This window comes from Lynx canadensis, chromosome D1, assembly GCF_007474595.2.
Source record: "Lynx canadensis isolate LIC74 chromosome D1, mLynCan4.pri.v2, whole genome shotgun sequence".
Lineage (NCBI taxonomy): Eukaryota > Metazoa > Chordata > Mammalia > Carnivora > Felidae > Lynx > Lynx canadensis.
The window spans coordinates 13,372,814-13,379,638 of NC_044312.2; positions in this window are offsets into that span (position 1 = coordinate 13,372,814).

The window sequence follows — 6,825 nt, forward strand, 5'->3', positions numbered from 1 at the left end:
AACCCGGCTCTCGGAGGACTCGCCCCCTCCCCCACCCCGCCCCCTGGCGCTGGCGTTCGGCGGCGCGCCCGCGCCACCTAGGGGCGGGGCCAAGGGGAGGGGCGTATGCAAATATGTTTATGTTAAAATTCGTTTTCGCTTCCCCGGGATCAAGGAAAAAGTGTTCTCCTGGGCGCCCGGCGTGTGGGGGCTCGGGCTCCAGGGGGCGGGTCTCGCTTCCCGTACACCTATATTAGGAACGTATACAGCAATGGCTGTAGCCGACCGACGACTGGAGAATCTCCCTAGGAGGCTCCCCTGCGCGGTACACAGAGTGCATCTGGCCTGGAAACCACACGTTGCAAATTTCCGTCACTCACCTTGCACCGAAGGAATAGATCTTTGGGAAACGGGGGCTGTTCGGGAGTGGAGAGTGAGAATGCAGGTCCCCGGATTGACAAAACAATCTGGGAGAAGTGCATGCGTGCTTTGCACGTCCGGCGGAGCGGGAGAGCCCGCTCAACAACCTAGCGGTAGACTAGGGCATAGTTGGGAGAAAGGAGCCCTAGTCGGGCTCTGGGATTTTCGACTCGGTATCTTTGCGGTAGATTTTCAGGAAAGGTGGGTCGAGGAGGGCCGGCTCAGGCTCCCCAGCTTGCTGAAGGTCTCCTTCCTGGCTTTTATACTTAGCGTATTTAATACATTTGACACATATGCAATAATACATATTTACGACTGTACACATTCAACAAAAAAATCTTTTCTGTCAAGGCTTCGGGGTGGAGGGCGGAGGCGGGGGGTGTGAGGATAGGGTCTGCCATCTTCCTCCTTCGAGGCTCAAACCCACTCCCTCCTCTATGCCCCCAGTCCCTGCTAAGGCGGCTGGGGACCAACAGGTGCTCCGAGCTTCCCGTGTCTCTGGGAGAGGCTCTCCCGGCTGAAAGGATTTGCTTCTCCGGACTCGCTCTCTCTCCCCGAAATTGCCTCTGCTTTCTTTTCAACCAGGCAGCCGGCTCTCTTGTTTGTCTGCTTTTTAATTACTTATTTTCTTCCCCTCTAGAAGATCGTATGCGCTCTGACCCTCTGTTGCTCAAGCATCAAATTGAAGGACGAGCCATATTAAGTGTAAAGGTTTATAATAATTTAAGTATTCATAGAATGCAGAACAATAAGATGTAGGAAATACAATTTGCATAATAAATATCAATATCACAACAGCTAAAACAAACCATGACAAATTATCTGTGGCTAAATGACCAAGAGATTACTGAATGTAAATTGCTAAGTCTGAGCTGTAGTCCAGAGGAGCTGCGCGAAATGACTTGCCTGGCCCTCTGTCCTCATCTTGCTAAAAAATAATAATAATAATAATTAATAAATAAATAAATAAATAAATAAATAAATAAATATTACATATCAAAAAGGAAGTCAAGATCTGCCAACCCACCAAATAAGTTACACTTAAAAACAGCCTCCCATTTATCCATTATGCATAAACTAATTTCAAGACTACCCTGTCTTCACAGCCCTGGATATTCTGCTCAGTAATTACAGGCTCCGATGCATGAACTACAGGCAGTTCTCAGGAAGTCAGCAAAGCTCCAGCAGACAAATAGTGCTACCTGAGGCAGGAAACCATCACCACATGGTCACCAGGATAATGCCCAGTCTGCAAAGTCCTACCTATTCTTATCACTTCCAGAAGTACAGCTACCTGAACAGACCAAAGGCAGAGTCCCACCAAAATCAGGATAAAAAATTTGAGGCTATGTGTATGTTGAAAGTGATGTGTAAATTATAAAGTAAGATCCTTTATGCCAGGAACTCTAGCCCCCTAGCTCAGAGTAATATTTATATTTGCCACTATTAGTATTATCATTATTATTATTATTATTACTACTACAACTACTCTTGAAATTAGTGAGTCTTTATTAAGTAGTTTGCATACATAATCTCATTTAATACTTAGAATGATCCCCATGGCACATAGTATTATCTCCCATTTTATATTTTTTAAAACATAGTGAGAAGGATGGAGCAATTGCCCCAAGGTCAAAATCTCTAAGGTGCAGACAGAGCTTATGCAATTAACCACTATGCTATACTGTGCTCAATAAATATTTGTTAAGTGAATGAATAAACATCACATCACAATGCATGAATAATAAGCATAGGATAGCTACATTTTTAACATAAGGCAAAAATATGCCAGCAACTGAGAAGCATTTTTTTTAAATAACAAGATTGCATTACACTCCTAAGGAAAAGCATTCCTTATGAGGCTGAATCTCCAAGAGAATCTAGTTAGGCCCCAAGCCTCCCACACTAGGAACACAGTATGGGGACATTGGAAGATGTGCAGTGTTTTCATCTCCCTTCATTCTCTTGGCACATCAAATGAACACCTACTCAAATTTCCAATTGGCAAAGAACAATATGGGACATTTCTGTAGGAAATGCTAATGCTGTGTGACTTACCTCACCAGAGAAATGCAAATAGCTTTAGAAATTCTGCCCAAAAAACGCCACCTGTGTCACAAGTTTAAGGAACTTGTACGTCCAACTTCCCAGGTCATCGGATGTCTTTAAGCACTGGTCTGCCTGGAAAGAACCAGAGCTGAAAATTTGGGATGAGGCTGTTGCTACCCTAAACACTAGCCACACTCCTCTCCCCCCCTCAGCTCTTTCACACTGAAGATCTCGCCAAGCGATTTAACATATGGAACATGTGAAGAACGTATCAAATTCCCGCAGCCGCTAAGTAGAAGTTATGACTACTCTGGCTTTCTCATAGTAAAACTCGTCATTTTCTGCTTCGTGGACCAGAACTCCTCGCCAACTACAAGTTCCAACGTTTTTTCCCCTTGCTACATGGATTTAACCAATTTTGAAAGCCAGATGGTGTTTTTGCCATTTATAACTGATAATCAATTGTTTTGTGAATTTAATTTTTCAAGAAAGAACTGAAATACTTATCAGAATTACAATCTGGGGACTTCTTGTGTTAGAATAAAATTGCCAGAAGCACCGAGAGCCTAGTCCTTTTTTTTTTTTCTGAAAAGACTTTAAAGAGCGAGAGGGAAAGAGACCCGATATCATTTGCCTTCACTAAAACAGTTGAGAAATATGGAAAAGCATATATGAAAAATAAACATTAGTGGGAGATTCATGTGCTGTGGAATAATCAGTAAGGACTAGTGACGTTTTGCTTTTTAAAATGCTAATTGTTTGAGTACCCACGTAGAAAAAGCAATAAAGGCAAATTATTAGGAAAAATAAAACAATGTTTAGAGTCAGCATTTGCCCTGCGACTGGATTATTTGAGTATCCACAGGAAAGTCGCTTAATCAGTTTATGGAATGAATGTTTTTGTGTCTGTTTCCTCATTCCCTCCACACCAGGTCAAATTCATATGTTGAAACCCTAACCCTTACTATGATAATATTTGTAGGCAGAGTCTTTGGGAGGTAATTAGGTCTAGATGAGGTTTGGGTTAGATGGATCCCATCCTCATGTTTTAGGAGTCGATACCAGAGCTCTCTCTCCACATACAGGCACGAAGGAAAGACCATGTGAGCACACATCAAGAAGGCAACTAGCTACCTGCAAACCAGGAAGAGGGCTCTCACTGGAACCTAACGATACTGGCACTGATCTTGAACTTCCAGCCTCCAGAACTGTGAGAAAATAAATGTCTGTTATTTAAGCCAGCCGGTCTCTGGTATTTTGTTATAGCAGCCAGAGCAGACTAAAATAATCCCTAAGCCTCAGCTTCCATTGTCAAAAGGTATATTAAAATTACAATAAATGTCGGGGCGCCTGGGTGGCGCAGTCGGTTAAGCGTCCGACTTCAGCCAGGTCACGATCTCGCGGTCCGTGAGTTCGAGCCCCGCGTCGGGCTCTGGGCTGATGGCTCAGAGCCTGGAGCCTGTTTCCGATTCTGTGTCTCCCTCTCTCTCTGCCCCTCCCCCGTTCATGCTCTGTCTCTCTCTGTCCCAAAAATAAATAAACGTTGAAAAAAAAAAAAATTAAAAAAAAAAAAATTACAATAAATGTCAGCTTTTAATAGAAAGTCTTCCATAAATTAACGTTAGAATATTGGACTGGATAGAGTCTTGGTCTATCTAGTAAGCAGCTCATCTGTACTTAGATTAAGACTAAGCAGCTCATCTTTGGGGGCATCAGTCTATGAATCTTTATGAAATATAAAGCCCCCTAAATCCATACTCCTAAATGAGTAATTAACCACTTTACCCACAGGTTTATTCTTCTAGAATCATAGAGTTGACAGTAAACTTGCATATCGAGAGTAGAGTATCAGTTTGAAGGAAAGATATGTGGACTTGTAAACTCCACATAAACTGGGTCAAGGAGCAGCCCCAATGCAAGCAGAAGGGAAATTTGCCTTGGAGACCCAAGTCACAGCCGCAATCAGATATCTAAGAATATATCTGGGTATTTGTGGTGGATCCAAATACATATTCAATAAAAGAAAAAAATGTATAGAGCACCCCGATGGAACAGTCATATTTTTTTTTTATTTTTTAATGTTTATTTATTTTTGAGACAGAACACACAGGCTGAGGCTGAGGAAGGGAAGAGAGATGGAGACAGAGGGTCCGAAGCAGGCCCTGCACTGTCAGCGCAGAGCTGGTTGCAGGGCTGGAACTCACAAACTATGAGATCTTGATCAGAGCCGAAGTTGGATACCTAACTAAGTGAGCCACTCAGGTGCCCTGGGACAGTCATTGCCAAGTTCTGGGAATATAAAGGTTAATGACAAACTACCTACTGGCAAGGAACTCAGAGTATATTAGGGAAGACGGAAGACGGATTTGTCATATATGTTATACGTGATAAGTGTTTTTATAATTAGGCACACGCGGTCCTGTGTGAACAGATAAGGGAGGCACCTAACTATCCCCAAGGGGCAGTTGTGAATATCTATAGAGCAGGGGAAAATTCATGCAGAGGAATGCTCAGGAACTGAGTCTTGGAAGTTGAACGAGACTCTACAGGATGGACAGGGAAACTATTGAGGGCCAGGGAAGGTATGAGTAGGGGAAAGGTCCTTTGCAAGGCCCAGAAGCTTAGGAGAGCATGGCGTATATTTGGGAAATGACAAACAGAATGGCTGGTTCCCAGGCTACTGACCAATAAGTGCCAAGAGAAAAAGCTGGAAACAATGTACAACCAGGGAATGCCTTGACTGACATGCTAAAAAAGTTTCAGTTGCTGATTCTAGGTAACGGGAACCAATTCAACTAGTAAGAATTCATGGTCAGGATACATACTAGAAAGATTATTCTAGTGGTATCATGGTAGAGAAATCTTAAAATGACTCCTAGTTTCGTACTTTCAGCATGTGAGAAGATGTTGGTACCGTTCCTGCAAGACAGATATCGGGGAATGGAATGGGCCTATCTGAGTGTTTACTGTTATTTCTGGGATGGGCAATGGGAAGAAGATGATGATCTCACTTCAGAGGTGTCTATGAAATATTCAGCCAGGCAATAAAAAAACCATCAAAAATGCTGATCAGAGCTGTGAGTTAAGAGAGCACATAGGTGGAAGTTGAAGTCATGGACTTGGTAGCAGAGGGAGGGGAGGTGGGCACCTAGAGAGAATATATTGAAGGCCATTTTAAAAACAAGCCAGGAAAAATACCACACAAGTACCCTAACCCCTAACCCTAAGCCTAACCAAACCTCAGCCCTAGATCTGAGAAAGTAACTCCCTGAACACACAATAAGAAAAACTGGGAAGCAACCTCATTGTTTTGGAGAGACCCCAAACATTTAAGAATTAATAGAATTTCTGAAAATGGTGTGAAGGTAGAGATAAAAAAATAAAATTAAATGAAAATAAGCCAGGAGTACAACTATGATGAACACGAATTATTTAAGAAGTTGGTAGAGCTTGAAAAGGAGGGACATGGGGATAGGGACAGAAGAAAAAGAGGAGAGCTCAACAGGGAAGAGACAGCGATTCACCATGTCAATTGCTACAAAGAGGTCAAATAAATACATTTCATAAAAACTATGAAGGGGCACCTGGGTGGTTCAGTTGGTTAAGCATCCGATTTCAGCTCAGGTCACGATTTCGCGGTCCATGAGATCGAGCCCCATGTTGGTTGGGTTCTGTGCTGACAGCTCAAAGCCTGGAACCTGCTTTGGATTCTGTCTCCTTCTCTCTCTGCCCCTCTCCTGCTCTCTCTCTCTCTCTCTCTCTCTCTCTCTCACTCTTTCTCAAAAATAAACAAACATTAAAAAATTTTTAAAAATAAAAATAAATAAAAACTATGACGACTTGCCATTCGAGATAAAATGCTGAGGACCAGAATGTGCCTGGCCTCTAACTGAGTATAAATGGTCTGATTCAAGTTTGACAAAACAAGGAAAAAGACATGTGCTAATTTTGCTTATCTTGCAGTAGGGCAGGAAGATGTGATTTGCTAGTGATTTTCTAATATGGAAGAAACAGCTTTAGAGTTTTTCCATTTGACATTCAATTTCATTGACACTGACAGACAGCCTTAGGTTGGATAGAGGGATTGTTGCGACAGAGGCAACTCAACTAATTATCACATACAGACCTTAGTTTTTATTTTTGAACTAAAATATGATTGGTCATGAAGCTGTAAAAGTTTTTCCCACACTTTAAAAGTCATATTTTCCTGATATGATATCGTAATTGTCAGATCTAGCTTTGTGATAATTCCATAGCCGTACAGCACAACTTCCCAGGCAGCAGGATTTGAGCAAGATCCATTAAAAAACAGATATTGATATCTATAGATTTTCATAAGGCTGCAAATATAAAATAGCCATATTATGAATATGAGAT